Genomic DNA, 17536 nt, shown 5'->3' with positions numbered 1-17536 from the left:
TCATTTAACAAATAATACTCAAAACATTAAAATCAAGTGTGAAGACTAATCAATGAAACAATAAACATCAAATAAAACTAAAGTAAAGACATTGCAGTGAAACTCGGTTTCCTTCAAATAGTGGAACTTAGCAGTTAGGAGCATTTAACAACAGTAAACATTTTTCCAGTGAAGTTCAGCTAATTCCAACAGCGAAGTTCAAAAAAGAGTTTCAATAATAAAAAAAATCAGTAACATTGACACATTGAAAATCGCAGCAAAACATATACTAAAAATCACAACCACATTCATAAAAACAAACACTAAAACAGTAAAAAAACTAAAGCAGAGTAAAGCAAACACTAAAACATGAATCACAATGCTTAAACAAACAGTGAAAAAAAAGAAAAACAATGCGTAACACTAAAACACTAAGTAACACAGAAAAAAAACAAACACACACACAACTACTACACTTACTCTCTGCTTAACACACTATTATCACACACACAACACTCTGAACCATACGCACACGCACAACTGCTATACTCTCACACCGCTATTATAGACCACACAGCCCTAACAACACACAACACACTCGGTTAACACCAACACACTAAAACACTAAAACATAGTGAAACACAATAAACACATACAGATCAAAACCGAAATAAAACAAACATAAACACAGGAACAAAAAACAAAACAAGCACTAACATTAAAATTAAAACAAAAACAAGAATGAAACATAAATCAAAGCTTTAATCGAAACAAGAATAGAGAAAGAAAACAGGGATCAAAATTCAAAATGAATCGAAATAAAAATCAAAACAAAAACATAAATATGACTGAACTAAAATCCCTCTATGGTGCTGTTTGACACACCCTCTAGGACACTAAGGTTAAAAATTCATTAAAAACACAACATACAAATAGAAAATAACCACAGAAAATAGGTTTTACACTAAAAGAGAAGAAGACGTACCTCGTGAGGCCATCCGACGAGGGTTGGGGTAGACAGTGAGTGGAATTAGCCCAAGGGTCATGCCCAGCCACCTTTGGTGATGCTGGAGATGCGTTTCCATTGCTGCACCATGCTGGAATACCTATAAAGATGCAACAAAACTCAGCTCCAGCAAGTCGTGGGAAGAAAGGGTAAAAGGTTGCTGAGAAGAAGTAGTGGAAGGGGGAGAATGGCAGTTTTTTGGTAGCTGCAAGCAAATCCCAGCCGAAAAATCATGGTGGCTGAGGGAGGAAGATGGTGGATCAAAATTCAGGAGGGCACTGTTCCCAAAGGGCCAAGACCTTGAGAATAGGGTTTTTCCTTTGTTTTTTTAGACAAATCCTATGTTTTGGAAATTTCCAAAACAAGGATTAGAAACACAATATTTGCTGGGCACATGTTCTGAGGGGGTTTTAGCAAATGTTTTCCAAATTCATAAATGGGTTGGATTGGGTTAGATCCACTATGTTTTGCATTGATCCATGGCCCAGTTTGGCCATTTGGATTCGTTTTTGACCCATCTCGCCCCGAGGTCCGAGCCGCTACACTGTAAATGTGATATCTCTCTCGTTTTAAGTTTGATTTGAACAAAATTCGAACCATAGCTCAATGACATCTAAATGCATCTAAGTGAGGGTTCTAAACCTATAAATGATGCATTTATGCAATAATAATATATTATATTTGTGAGTAATTTACGCATCATCAAATGCCCCCATGATAGAATAATTGCTAGTCCCTAGCAATATACCCTACCCACGATGAAGATGTGAACTATCCGAATAAAATGCAACTTATTAAACAACTAACTCACTTTCGTAGGAATCATGGTTGCATTTAGCACATGTAACAAGCCCTTTTAAACCCCTTGGTTACCCCAGTGGACGAGTAAGGTCTCATTAGGGTTTGTAGAGATGCTACCCACAAACATCAAAAATCATGCAGATGTTCAAATTTTTCTTCTAGAATGTTAGGCAATTCCAGAAATCAATTTTAGCAGACATTTCATGTAATTTTCCACTTATCAGAACATAATTAGAGATTCTATGCCTCCACGATAAATTTTTTCCTTTCACTCTTCTAAAAATCACATTTATCTATGATTGTTTCTCAGAAAATCATGCATTGTCATGCTATTGTTCATTTTTTATCACTTGTATCTTTTTCTGCACAGTCTTTCATTTTACTTCTAAGCAATAAATTTTTCTTTTCATTAAGCACTCATTTTCTTTTTTATTAGCCTTTCAATTTTTCCAATCTTTCAGATTCTTTTTTTCTTCTTTTCTTTTGATAGCTTGCGTATGGTCTGCTTTTGTGCCTTGTGCAACATTAATGCCTTTTTATACCACTATCTGTATGTCGAGGGCGTTAACTAGGCACAAAAGTGACTTCCTTCCTTTACCCCTTTGACATGAGGTTCAGACACTTCAACTTGTGTCTGATCTCAGCTTCTAAGGCTCACAAAGTTCTCACTTTCCTTTTCGGGTGGAATTCAAATGCTTTAACTAGCGCCTGAACTCATCTTACTTGGGATTGTGAAATCATCCAAACAACCTAATGCATGCTCTTTTCTTTTGAGCTCGAGCTTTTCCTTTATATTTTTCATTTACTTAGTAGTTTATTTCAAGCTGTGCATACTTATACTTTTAGGATTCAAAATTATCTTTCTATATTTGAATACAGTCTTTTCTTTAAACATCACATAAATACACTCTTTTTAGCTTTGTTCATAAAGGATTTTCCTCATGGGGCATCTAAAAATTTCTAACATGTCAGATTTTGTCAAAAACATTCATATATGCTAAAAAAAAATTTCTGAAATGCCTAAATTATGAGTTTTAGCTACTGAACATAATAAACAAGACTAAATAGTGTCTATCTACTAAACCAACCCCCATGCTTGAATGACACTGTCTCTAGTGTCATGCAGAGATGTAAGAATACAATGTAGATGCACACTAAGAGACTTGAAATCAAGACAATAGAACATATAGATACAACCTGATATGCGGGGCCTCTTGAGTTGATTTTTGACTGGATCATGCTCCACCACTAAGCATACGCTGATGCTTAGTTTTTAGCTGAACTTGCCAATTATCTGCTTTGAAGGCCATGTCCAGAATCTGGTAACCTATACTCAGACATTGAATGTCAGATAAACCTGCATGAATCAAAGCAAGTGTAAGCTCATATGAAATCAAACGACTAAACAGAAATAAATGCTAAAACTGAAGGACCTAATTCTACTATCTACATACGATACATTTTTCCGCTCAGACCCTATTCTTTTGCGAGATCCCAGACTTCGCACTCACTGGCCTGTAAGGTATCTGAAATGTAGGGCTTCAGTCTTTGCCCATTAACTTTGAATGTGCCTTGGGTACTCGGATCAAATAATGTCACAGCCCCATGTGGAAATACCTCTCTCACAACATATGGTTCATCCCATCGTGATCTGAGCTTGCCTGGGAAGAGATGCAGACGAGAATTGAATAGCCAAACTTTCTGCCCAGGCTCAAACACTTTTTTGACAATGTGTTTATCATAAAAGGACTTAGTGCGAGCTTTATATAACTTGGCATTCTCGTATGTATCATTCCTGAGCTCTTCTAGCTCGGTGAGCTGCAATGATCGCTCTTTGACAACCTGGGTGATATCGAATTTAAACTTCTTGATTGCCCAGTAAGCTCTGTGTTCCAACACGATAGGGAGGTGACACGCTTTCCCGAAAACAAGACGATATGGGGACATGCCAATAAGGGTTTTAAACACAGTCCTATATGCCCAAAGAGCATCATCTAAGTGCTAGGACCAATCCTTGCAGTCCAGGCGAACTCTCTTCTCTAAGATCCGCTTGATTTCCCTATTAGAAACCTTGACCTATCCACTAGTCTGTGGATGATAAGAAGTGGTGAAACGATGATTGACAAAGTATTTTCTCAAAAGAGAAGCTACCTGTACATTCCTAAAATGTTTTCCACCATCACTTATCATCGCGCGTGGCACATCAAAACGACTGAAATCATTATGCTTAATGAACTTAAGTACGACTCGATGATCATTGGTCTTGGTTGCCACAACCTCGACCCACTTGAACACGTAATCGACCGCCACTAAGATGTACAAATTGTCGAATGATGGCGGAAATGAGCCCATAAAATCTATGCCCCAAACATCAAAAATCTCAACAATGAGAATCAAGAGCAAGGGCATCATGTCCCTCTTGGACATGTTCCCTGTCTGCTGACATCGGATACACTTTTTGCAAAACTCATGAGTATCTCTGTGGAGTGTGGGCCAAAAAAATCCAGACTGCAAATCCTTTGCAACTGTCTTCCTACTGCTAAAGTGCCCTCCATAGGCTAGCGAATGACAAAAACTCAAGATGGACTCGTACTCTTTCTCCAGGACACACCTCCTAATGATTTGGTCCGCACAATATCTGAATAACTCTGATTCGTCTCAATAATATTGCCTAACTTGAGCTAAGAATCGCTCTCGCTCATTCTTAGTCCAATGTGCAGGTATCTGTCCTAAAACCCAATAGTTCACAATATCTGTGAACCAGGGCAAATGTGATATTTCGATGACCATAATTTGCACATCGGGAAAGGAATCACTGATCGGTCTTTGATCCTAAGTGGAATCCACGATCAGTCTCGAGAGATGGTCTGCTACTACGTTCTCGCTTTTCTTCTTATCTCAAATCTCGAGATCAAACTCCTGTAGTAGCAGGACCCATCGAATGAGCCTCGGTTTGGTGTTTTTCTTAATGAGAAGGTACTTCAATGCAACGTGATCAGAATAGACAACCACTTTTGAATCGAGAAGATAAGACATAAACTTGTCCAATGCGAACACTACTGCGAGCAGATCTTTCTCTGTCGTAGTGTAGTTCATCTGAGCATCGGCCAAAGTCCTGCTCGCATAGTAGATCACATAGGGCCTCTTATCAATTTTTTGACTTAAAATGGCCTCCATTGCATAGTCGGAAGCATCGCACATGATCTCAAATGGAAGCGTCCAATCCGAAGATCTCAGGATGGGCACAATGGTCAAGGCATCTTTGAGTATCTCAAAGGCCTTCATGCAATCATCACCAAATTCAAATGGCTGATCCTTTGCCAATAACGAGCAGAGCGATCGAGAGATTTTGCTAAAATCTTTGATGAATCGCCTGTAAAATCCGGCATGCCCTAAGAATGAATGTACCTGTCTAATAGTGGTGGGTGAAGTCAATCGTGAAATCAACTCCACCTTCGCTCGATCAACTTCTATCCCTCTTTTGGACACAATGTGTCCGAGCACAATCCCCTCTTAGACCATAAAATGACTCTTCTCCCAACTCAAAACTAGGTTCGTCTTCATACACTTACTCAGTACTCAAGTAAGTTATTGAAGGCAATCCTCAAAGGAAGAGTCATACATAGAAAAATCATCAATGAAAACTTCTATGACATCGTCCACCATGTCAAAGAAGATAGCTATCATGCACCTCTGAAAAGTTGTCGAGGCTTTGCAAAGCCCAAACGACATACGTTTAAACGCAAAGGAGCCATACAGATAGATAAACGTGGTTTTCTTCTGGTCATCAGGATGGACAACTACTTGATTATATTCTGAATATCCGTCCAAGAAACAGTAGTAGCTCTGTCCGCTGAGTCTTTCCAGAATTTGATCAATGAATGGCAACAAGAAGTGATCCTTCCGTGTTGTAGCATTCAGCTTCCTATAATCAATACAGACTCGCCACCCTGTGGTGGTCCTCATTGGAATGCTCTCCCCCTTTTTGTTCTCTACAACAGTGAGTCCAGATTTCTTCGGCATGACCTGAATCAGACTGACCCACTGACTATCAGAAATGGGGTATATGATCCCTGTATTCAACCACTTGACCACTTCATTTTTCACCACTTCCTTCATGTTGGGGTTTAATCTTCTCTGCATGTTGCGCACCGGTTTGGATTCTTTATTACAATGAATCCAGTGCATGCAGAATGATGGATCAATCCCTTTCAAATCTGCTACCTTCCAACTGATCGCCGCCTTGTGCTCTCGCAAGACGTCTATCAGTCTTCGCTCCTGCTCCTCAGTGAGCTGCGATGAGATAATCACAGGCAGAGTCTCACCAACTCCAAGGTACACATACTTGAGTGAATCCGGTAAGGGTTTCAACTCAAGTTGTGGGGGAGACTCTATCGATAGCTTGGCTGGGGTCTCAGCAAGCGGTGGGAGAGGTTTAATGCTCATTTTCCAATGATGGGGTTTTGATGACGCTAATGACACATCTACACTATATTTATGGCTGCCATCTACATTATAGTACATATCAATGGACTCCTCTGTCATATATAACTTCGGATGTGCTTCTACTAAATCCCGAGCTATATCAACCTGGAAGCACTTTGTATCTCCCACTGGACCCATTACAGTGTTGAAAATGTTTAATCTAACCTTTTGATTGCCGAATGACAGATCCATGGCTCCGGTTCTGTAATTAATGCACGCATTGGCAGTCGCTAAAAAGGGTCTACCAAGAATAATCAGAGTCTGGTGCTGGCTATCAATTTTCTCCATGTCAAGAATGATGAAATCGATCGAAAAATAGAAATCATCTACTTTCACTAGTATATCTTCCAAGATACCTCTCGATACCTTGACTGGTTGATCGGCTAGCTGAAGCGTAATAAGGGTCGATTTCATTTCGCCTAGCCTAAATGAGTCATAGAAGTATCCAGGCAAAATGTTCACGCTTGCTCCAAGATCGAGCAGAGCTCGTTCTATCTGGATGTTTCCTATGGTGCACGAAATGATCGGGGCTCCAAGGTCCTTGAGCTTTGGCGGGGTCTGGTGCTGCAACACCGAACTCACATGCTCAATGAGATGGACCTTGGTGGGAACTTTTTCTCTAGATTTCCTCTCCAGGTGTGATCATCGCAAAATTTTCCCTCTCTTTATGGTTTTCTCTCTTCCTTTTCTTTTCCTTTCTAACTTCTATTTTCCTCCTTTTTGAAGGGAGAAAAATAAAAGAAAGAAAAGAAAGAGAGAAGAGAAAAGAAAGAAAGAAAGAAAGAAAGAAAGAAAGAAAGAAAGAGAGAAGAGGAATTCTTTTGCGCGGTCTCACTTGACCTTGATTTGAAAAAATATTTAGAAATTTAACTCGCCTCCGTTTTGAAATATTTGCGGGAAAACTGGGAGACGGGATCCGCTCGTCGGTACGAGGTTCGACCGTTCCTGGCGCCTTTACCAGGGGTAATCGAACCAAGGGTCGAATTAATGCCTTTTGATTTGCTAAGAAATTATCTAAGAATTTATCCTAAGTCTAAATGCACAAAGAATCATGCTTGTGCAAATGCAAAGGTGTATGCTCTTTTTGAAAATGTTTTGAAGAATTCTCAAGTGTTTCTGAGATGAATATGCCCAAAGAATGAAGAAATGGTTTCTAACTTAGAACTTAAGATTAAAAAGTTCTAAGTTTTTGGAAATAATCAAGAGCTTGGGAAAATAAATCTGGGTTTGGAAAATGATCTTGAAACTGAGATGAGAGAAAAGAGAAGAAAGGAAATTTCAAAGTCATAAATGGACTTTGAATTAGAAATTTGAACTTGGATGAATATTTGGAATTCTATCTTTGAAGTTTGAAAATAAAATGTGGGAAAAATAGAATTGATTTGAGAGTTGGAATTCAAGATGGAATTTTGGATCCAAAGTCTGGATTCTAAATAGAAGTTTGAGATTCAAAAAGAAAAGAGATTGAATTTTGGATTTAGATGGAAATTGGATTTGAAATCTAAAATGAAAAATGGAATTGGTATTTTAGAATAGGAATCCAGATAGAATTTGGATTTGAGATTTTGAATGGAATTGGATCCAAGATTTGAGAATCCAAGATGGAATTTGGATCTGAAGTTTGAGATCCAAGGTGGAATTGGATCCGAAATTTGGACTGGAATTTGGATCTGAAATTTGAGATCCAAAATAGAATTGGACTCTAAACCCTGAAATCTTTGAGATCCAAGGTGAAATTGGAATCTGGATCCTAGAAATGGATTTTGGATCTGAAGTCTGAGATCCAAAATGAAATTGGGTTCTGGATCCTAGAATGGATTTGGATATGAAGTCAGAGATCCAAAGTAGAATTAGGTTCTGGGTCCTAGAATGGATTTTGATCTGAAGTTGAGATCTAGGATAAGATTGGATTCTGGATCCTAGAATAGATTTTGGATCTGAAGTCTGAGATCCAAAGTGGAATTGGATTCTGGATCCTAGAATTGGAATTTGGATCTGTAATCTGAGATCCAATGTAGAATGGGGATCTGGATCCTAAGTGGAATTTGGATCTTAAACCTGAGATCCAAAGTAGAGATTGATACTTGGAAATCTGGATCCAAGTTGAGATTTTAACTTTGGTTTTTGGAATTTCAAAATTGATTTGAGGATGAATTTCAAAGTCAAATTGGACTTTAAACTTGAAACTTGAATTTGGAATTTAGAAAATGAATCAAGAATTTCAAAGTTAATTTGAACTTGGTTTCAAAGTCAAAATTTGGACTTTGAAGAGGAGATAGAATTGATGAGTTTGAAGTAGAAATTGAAGAAAAGATGTTCAAAATCACTTGGGTTTTTGAAAAGAATTTTTGAAAATATGATGCAATTCTATCCTGAATGATGAATGAATTTGAAGAATTTGAAATTGGTTTTTGAAAAGCTATTCCATTCTTTAAGTGAATTAAGAATGGGGTTGAAGATATAATATATCCCTGACTATGGTCATTGAATATATTATATAATAACCACATTTAAATTCAAGTGAAGAATAAAATACATTTTTGGTGCTTTTATAGAATTTAAAATGAAATTCACTCTCAATATACCCTGACTATGGCCATTGGTATATATATTGAGTCAATTTTAGATTAAATTCTGATAAAAGAAAAAAAAATATTTAAAGAAAATATGATGATTTTAAAAAGGATTCAGTGGAGATCCAGTGTTATATTGTAAAAGATAAAAATACTAAGTTTTGTCCACATCCTGACTATGGCCATTGATGTGGATCATCAACTTAGGATCAATTACTTCTTACGAAATGGTGCACGTGCCATTCGTGTTTCACCATTGTGAGAATTTAAAAAATAAGGACAAAATGCATGAAGAACAAGTAATTCATGATTTTTACAATGCTCATTCATTCTATCTAAAACAGGAAATGTAAATTCCTCATTATAATTTAACTATTACATTTTCGGAATTTGAAATGAAAATTATGACTTCTAAGCTAATGAAGGAAATAATACTTTTTTACAGATTTCCCTACAAGATAAAGTTAGCACAGGGTAAAAGATGCATATAGAGGGAAATTCATAAAATATAATCTTGAATCCATAATGCAAAATGATAAAGATCCATGTATATACTCTACATTGAAGTAACATTTTAATATATCACAATTGATGAAGTACCCATGCTTATATGTATATGGGAAAGTGAATGTACATGGTATCTCAAGCTAATGAAGAACTATATGTAGAAAAAAAGGTTAAAAGCCTAAATGACAATCCATAGATACTTACCTAAGTGTACACATGTATGAACAATTACCCGTACCTTGCTTAAACATGATGCTTATCTATTTACAATGTTCACATCATATAAAGGAAGATGTGGTGGCCTAAGAAGCAAAAGTTGATGTATGTACGCGCTGGAGAAATGATATAAATGCACTACTACATGAACATTTACGAGAAGATGGTGTATTAGCAAGAAGATAAATGAAGGGTAAAGGATCTACAGCTGGTGATTTGGGGGGGTACACAGTTTGTGAAAGTGGATGCAATATGGTCATGAAATATAAACATTGAGACTCGAATGATTTCATGAAGACAAGGGTATACTATACAGAAAAAACAGAAGGTGGATTGAAGAGGTATATAGGAAGATGCGAGGAAATGAGTGGGAAGCAGGAAAAACGAAGGCATTGGGATGGGAAAGTGATGGAAATGGTATCACAAATGAGTAGACAGACATGAAGTGTTAGTGCAGAAGTGCAACAAGTGTGGCAGCAACTGTCACCGGGTGTGCTGTTGGAAATGTACAAGGTTGGTGCATAGTAGGGCTGGGGTAATGAGCTGGGTAATAAGGTGTTGTGGTATTGAGAATGTAGGTGGTGATACTGTGGGAGTGTGGTGAGTAGATACAACAGGGGTAGTGAATTGCAGCAAACATTGCTACAGATGACAGGTAGGTTGCTGAGTGACATTTGCAATGCTGGGAATTGTAGAGGCTAAATGGACATGGCCACAATAACGATAGGTGATTTGAAGGCCTTCAATAGATGGAACATGATGATTTGAAAACAGTTTGCAGAAAATACTGTAAAACGCAGGTGATATGCACTATCAAGGATACTTGGAAATGGAGGACTTGCGAAATGAGGCACTATACAATGAATATATGTTGTGAAATGAGGAGTAACTCATAGTGGGTGTATGGCAATGAGGGGTGCTTCAGAAATTTACAGCAGTAAATAGTGAAAAGATCTAGTGTCTGCTTTTTATAACTCAATACAAGAAAGGTAAGGATATAGGTGGCAGAGGTTTAGAAGGCATTGCCAAATACAACATGCTATTACAACACCCTGGCAATATACTTGCTGAAACTGATTTTTATGTTATCGACTTCTTTCATCCTTACCCACCTCATTTCTTTATGACCTTCAGAACTTGGACCACTGAATCCTCCCCAGATTGAATCATGAATTGATGCATATTGACCGGACTGGGATATGTGAAATACACGTGATGCCATGACTGGAATAGTGACGATGACAATGATGTGCAGGTAAACAGAACTTACATCCTGTAAATACCACATTACCTGGCAATCCAAGCCATATTTCCTACATTCAGGTACTTTTTCATTCACGCTGGCAGATAAGATGGAGTTTAAGCTGGAAGGTAGGGTGCTTGTGTATACAAAGGGATGATGGCCATTATGAAAGTGTAGACACAGAATAGGGTGACTGAAGGTAAACCAGTGAATCCAATATATTCATGTGAAGGCATTCACACGAAAAAAAAAAAAATAAACATCATCAATAATGGAAATTTTATTTCATTTCCATTTGCAATATATTAATTCCTCAGAGTGTCATCAAAGCTTACTCCATGACCTTGCTTATTGATAATAGTCGCTTCCAGCAACCTATTACAAAATTACAGAAGAGCAGAACCAAGAACCTACAGGGCCAGCTATCATGGTTAATATCTTAGGAACCAAATCGTCATACCTGTATTAGGGGCCTCCTCCTTCCAGTTGATTAATTTCCTGTATAGAATCCAACTCTGATGCTTAGGGCTGCTCCATCATAGCGAATTCACATACCCCTCGTGATATCCATCTGGTGGGTTATAGCAATCCACTTGACCTCCTCTTCTGATTTCCCAAAATGACTCTAGCCCTTGATCCAGTCTCCGTAACGGATCTGCGGTTCTGGGGATGTCCTGAAGAAGAAGAAGAAGAGGCCTTCCTTTTCTGCATATTATGGAGACCCCCCCCCTTTTTCTTATTTATCATGTGGATGCAGTGCGCAACCACCTTCGCAGGAACATAGAACGAAATTTTATTTTCCCTTGATGCATCTTCGAGTATGAAGAATACTTTCAATCTTCAACATGAAACAATCGAGAGATATACCTGCAAAAATAAGTCACTAAAGAAACACAAAAACATTTCAAGAGTCATTAGTTTGGTTATTACTGTCATAATGACCCATAATGACTCGCAAGTACTTATCAGCACCGTGTTATGAATAACGACGTAGATTTAAGGAATACTCTCTCCTTATTCCAGATGTAATATGCAGATGACGACCATACTGTAGAGACCATAAAAAATGCTTCATGATACAGTAAAATACAGAGGATCAAGGCATATGGTAAATCAGAATGAACATCAAATAATATCTATTGCAACAATGAAATCATGCTAATGGAATGAGATATCTTGATTAATAAAAAGCAGTAAGAAAGCAACATGAATCGGAATACCAGCATAACATTGAAAATCAGAGGAAATCAGAAAATGAAGTTATCTATAGATGGGAATTGATGATTAAATAACCATAATGAATTGTAAAATATTGAATAAAAGCAGATAACAAAATCAAAATTTGTAAGAACTTGAATGTTCCATTGATGTTTGCATAGGGTGGGTCGATCCTGCTATAGGCAGGTCGATCCCACCAATTTGCCTTACAAGGAAAAGAAAATGAAAACCCAAAAGAAAACCAGACGATGCTGTGAAGGGGAAAGAGGATTTCTAAGATCAAAGAGACAGGAGTCACTTACCTGTAATTGCGGGTGTCTCATAGTCGACTTCAGTCGCTTAAAAGGGAGGCTTCAAGGAAGGAAAAGAGGGCTTTAGTTTGTCGATCGAGTATCAACACTCTTTCTTGATGTGAAGATGAAACCTATCCTGTAGCCCATTGTGCGGAGGTTTTGGTCCCTTCAACTAACAGAGAAGGGAACCAGAGGGAGGAATTGCTATGGTGTATGCTTCCGCCGAGATCTTGGAGATGTAGGCCACCTTCTTCTTCAACCGACAGAAAGTGGAAGGGGGAGGTAGAGGAAAAGAAGAAGAGGAAGTATGAAAGAAGGGTGCTGGGGTGAAGATGGATCGTGAATGAGAAGAGACACATGGAGAGGTAGAAGCTGGATGAAACGAATGGATTTTTGTGTGCCTCTTTTAAAGAGGGAGAGGATGATTCGGGAGAAATTTGTTGGAGATGGGCAGCCGGAGGTGAATTCGTTGGTGATGGAGGGCTTAGGGAGGAGAGCACATGGGGGTTCCAATGTGTCGTGGAAGGGAAGCCGAGAAGGGGAGAGGGGCGAGAGTGAGGGGGCAGCGTTCTTTCGCCCCTTCCTCGTTTATAAAGGGTTTTCAAAACCCTAAAACCCGTTTTTACAAAGGAGCCCCCTTGAATTTTCAAGATTTTACAAAGAGGGACTCCCCTTAAAAAAAAAAAACTATACATTTTTTTTTATTTTCTCGTAGCTTCTTCCATTTTTTTTGGTTTTTTTTTTTGTTATTCTTCTATTTTTTTGTATTTTTAGAATAAAATCCTAAGATTTACGAGAAATAAAGATTTAAAACTGATTTTTTGTATTTTTGCAAAAGTATTTACAAAAGAGAGTTTTTTGAGAATTCGGGTTTTTATTTTTGAAATTTTTCTCAAAGAGGGGATCGGATCCGATTTGGATCAAAATTGGGTCAGAGCTAAGACTTTGGGTCCGAATTCTAACGAATCCAAGGGATGAATGAAATTTTTGGCTAAAAATTTACCTGATTATTCAGAGGACGGAGGTCATGGGCAAAAAGGTCTTTTTGGATTTTTTGGAAAATTTGGGGTGTTCACAGATGCCCCTCTTTGCTGCTAAGCCGGTTGTAAGCCGAGCTTAGCGGCAAAGAAGACACGCCAAATTTTCTTTAAAAATGCCCCAATCAAATGGTCTGAACTAGGTATGGAAGAATTGGCTTTAAAAAGTTTTATTTTTCAGGTTTTGTATCTTATTCTGAAAGGGTTTTGGGAAGAGAACGAAATCCTCGAGAATGAAAATAATTTGGACAGAAGAAAACGAGGAAATCGTGATGGGACTTTGGGATAAAGATTCCGAAATAATAAAAGGAGAGATTTTTAAAGAAATTTCAAGGTTGTGACAATGATAAGGATTTTTGAAAAGACACAGTCTTAGCCCTTAACTTAGATGGGACATTTTTTTTGAAAAATACCTTGTGGGACGAGGTTTAGGTATAATCTTTATTTGAATGGATATACAAAGCATGGATTCCTTGATGAGGAATACCATGATGGGACTGGGAGAAATACCTCACCCGAATGAGGCAACTCTCGTTTAAAGAATATACAAACAACGCTAGGTTGTATCAAAATGGATATTGAGCATTTATCTTATTTTTGGATAACTAGAAAATTTTGCCAATAAGATGAATTTGTAATTGATTCAAACGCTTGAAAGTGTGCATGTATGTGCGAAAGACGTTCCCTCTTTTTACCTAGAGTATTTCCTCCAACGAGGTTAACTCCCTAGATTCCAGAGTCAGATTCAAATTTTAAGGCTGTTGAGTTTCTTCAAGGAAGTTATCCATTTCCTTGGTATGAGTAGAGAAGAAATACTCTTAATTTCATAAAAGTAAGTAGTGAAAAGACATTGATTAAAGGATTTCACATAAGAAAAGATGATTCCTGGCAACTTTGGTAGTTTGATATCCTGAGGCTTTTTCCATAATGATCTTTTGGCACTCTTTTGAGGACATTGAGCTTTCTTGGGTTTCAGGGGAAGTCTATTACATCGTCCTTTATTTTGGAGATGTCCTGGCTTTTCTTTTTTTCTTCGAGGAAGGGTACGTCACAAACTCCTTCATCTTGGAGATGCTCCGATCCTTCTTTTTCTCAAGAATTATATTGGTGATATTGGCTCATTAGTAAAAATCTTTAGATGGTAGCAACAATCAAATATCTTTTAGGGTTTGTCGGGAGGCTCAGCGCAGTCGCCTTCATCTTGGCCGTGATCTGAACGTTCCCTGGAAGGATCCGTCACAAACTCCGTCATCTTGGAGATGTTTCAAATCTTCTTTGGCCCCGGGGGTCTATTCGCTTAATTCGCCTTCATCTTGACGACAATTGAGAGATCCCTTTTGCGGATATTTGATTGAAGCTTAAATGAATGAATGATAAGGTATGGATTGAGTGGATTCTTTTTAACGCTCAGGATATTTCCACTGCCTGATTGCCAGAAAGTCGTCTTAATACATGCGTCATAGCTATGATCAATATTGATTCGCTTCTAGCTTTTCAACATCATTGAATATTTCTTTTGCTAATCATACCAAGGATCTTTATTGCATCCTCTTGGTTGACCAACAGAGAGAAGATTTGAATTTTTCACTCATTTTCGCAAAAAGCTTCACCCTTTTGAAAAGAATACTAGAGGTAATCTGAGGTGATTCTTTTTGTGCGGTAAAATATTGGAATCAAGACATATTTTAGCAGATTGACAAAGTTTTCGAGAATCCTTTGTGAAATAATCACTCAATATAGATTTTGAGAGGACCTCGGGCTGAACATCTTTTATTTTTGGCAATCTTGATCAGTAAAACTGGATTTTATAGGACCAATATAAAAAATGAGTTTAAGTAAATAATTTGGGTAAAGAATCTTGTAAAAGAATTTGGTAAAGGAATTTTTGGTAAAGACTTTGGTAAGGAATTTTTGGTAAAAAGACTTTGGTAAGGAATTTTTGGTAAAAAGACTTTGGTAAAGGATCAGTGCTAGACTGGAATTTGAATGATCAATTTTTGAGAAAATTAGAATTTTGAAGGACCAATATACACATTGGAATTTTGAAAGACTGATTGAGATTTTGAAGGACTGATTGAAAATTTGGAAGGACTAGCATAAAACTGGAATTTTGAAGGACCAATTTGTGAAAATTGGAATTTTGAAGGACCAATGTAAACATTGGAATTTTGGAAGGACTAGCATAAAACTGGAATTTTGAAGGACCAATTTGTGAAAATTAGAATTTTGAAGGACCAATGTAAACATTGCAATTTTGGAAGGACCAATTCGTGATAATTGGAATTTTGGAAGGACCAATGTAAACATTGGTATTTGATGAAGGATCAATTTGGAATTTTGAAGGACCGTGTGAAACTGGAATTTTGAAGGACCAATTTGTGAAAATTGGTATTTTGGAAGGACCAATGTAAACATTGGAATTTTGGAAGGACTAGCATAAAACTGTAATTTTGAAGGACCAATTTGTGAAAATTGGAATTTTGAAGGACCAATGTAAACATTGGAATTTTGGAAGGACTAGCATAAAACTGGAATTTTGAAGGACCAATTTGTGAAAATTGGAATTTTGAAGGACCAATGTAAACATTGGAATTTTGGAAGGACCAATTCGTGAGAATTGGAATTTTGGAAGGACCAATGTAAACATTGGTATTTGATGAAGGATCAATTTGGAATTTTGAAGGACTAGAGTGAAACTGGAATTTTGAAGGACCAATTTGTGAAAATTGGTATTTTGGAAGGACCAATGTAAACATTGGAATTTTGAAAGGACTAGCATAAAACTTGAATTTTGAAGGACCAATTTGTGAAAATTGGAATTTTGAAGGACCAATGTAAACATTGGAATTTTGGAAGGACTAGCATAAAACTGGAATTTGGAAGGACCAATGAAAACATTGGAATTTGATGAAGGACCGATTGGAATTTGAAGAACCAGCGTGAAACTGGAATTTTGAAGGACCAATTTGTGAAAATTGGAATTTTGGAAGGACCAATGTAAACATTGGAATTTTGAAGGACCAGTTGGGATTTCGAAGGACCAATTCATAGAATTGGAATTTGGAAGGACCAACATAAACATTGGAATTTTGAAGGACCAATTGGGATTTTGAAGGACCAATTTATAGAATTGGAATTTGGAAGGACCAATGAAAACATTGGAATTTGATGAAGGACCGATTGGAATTTGAAGGACCAGCGTGAAACTGGAATTTTGAGGGACCAATTTGTGACAATTGGAATTTTGGAAGGACCAATGTAAACATTGGAATTTTGAAGGACCAATTGGGATTTCGAAGAACCAATTCATAGAATTGGAATTTGGAAGGACCAACGTAAACATTGGAATTTTGAAGGACCAATTGGGATTTTGAAGGACCAATTTATAGAATTGGAATTTGGAAGGACCAATTCGTGAGAATTGGAAGTTTGCAAGGACCAATGTAAACATTGTAATTTTGAAGGACCTATTTGTGAAAATTGGAATTTTTGAAGGACCAATGTAAACATTGGAATTTTGGAAGGATTTTTTATGAAGGAGTAGTGCTAGACTGGATTTGGAAGGATCATTATAGAAGGCTGCGCTGCTTCTATGAGTGGTTTCAGGATTATCCCTTATCCTGCACGGGAATGAAGGGATTTTAAAGAGAATAAAACTCAATTTAGATATTCAAGGAGATGGAATATATAAAAGGGAAAACCCGAGTCGGAACCCAGATTTTCAAGATAAAAGATGAAAGAGAAAATTGAGTTTTGAAAACTTAAATTTCTAAAGAAACAATTGTTTTCCAATGCGAGGATTGGATTCAAAAGGAAGTCCGAGTCGGAACTCGAAACTTTGAATGAAAAATAATAGATGGAAAACCCGAGCTGGAACTCAGTTTTTTTAAAAAAATGATTGATTTTCCAATGCGAGGATTGGATTCAAAAGGAAGTCCGAGACGGAACTCGAAACTTTGACTGAAAAATAATAGAAGAAAAACCCGAGCTGGAACTCGGATTTCTAAAAGAAATGATTGATTTTCCAATGCGAGGATTGAATTCAAAAGGAAGTCCGAGTCAGAACTCGAAACTTCGAATGAAAAATAATAGAAGAAAAACCTGAGCTGGAACTCATTTTTTTAAAGAAATGATTGATTTCCAATGCGAGGATTGGATTCAAAAGGAAGTCCGAGTCG

The 17536-nt window shown here is 37.3% G+C and overlaps 1 pseudogene; it reads right to left on the bottom strand.

The window, feature by feature from the left end:
- Positions 1–3021: 3021 nt before the first annotated feature.
- On the bottom strand, positions 3022–5308 carry LOC149816737 (uncharacterized; annotated as a pseudogene).
- Positions 5309–17536: the final 12228 nt, after the last annotated feature.

This window comes from Nuphar pumila, chromosome 14 (genome assembly GCF_984573655.1).
Source record: "Nuphar pumila chromosome 14, dmNupPumi1.hap1.1, whole genome shotgun sequence".
In the NCBI taxonomy this organism is placed as follows: Eukaryota; Viridiplantae; Streptophyta; class Magnoliopsida; order Nymphaeales; family Nymphaeaceae; genus Nuphar; species Nuphar pumila.
The sequence above is the reverse complement of the archived record's forward strand: the minus strand, read 5'-3'. Positions and strand labels throughout refer to the sequence as shown.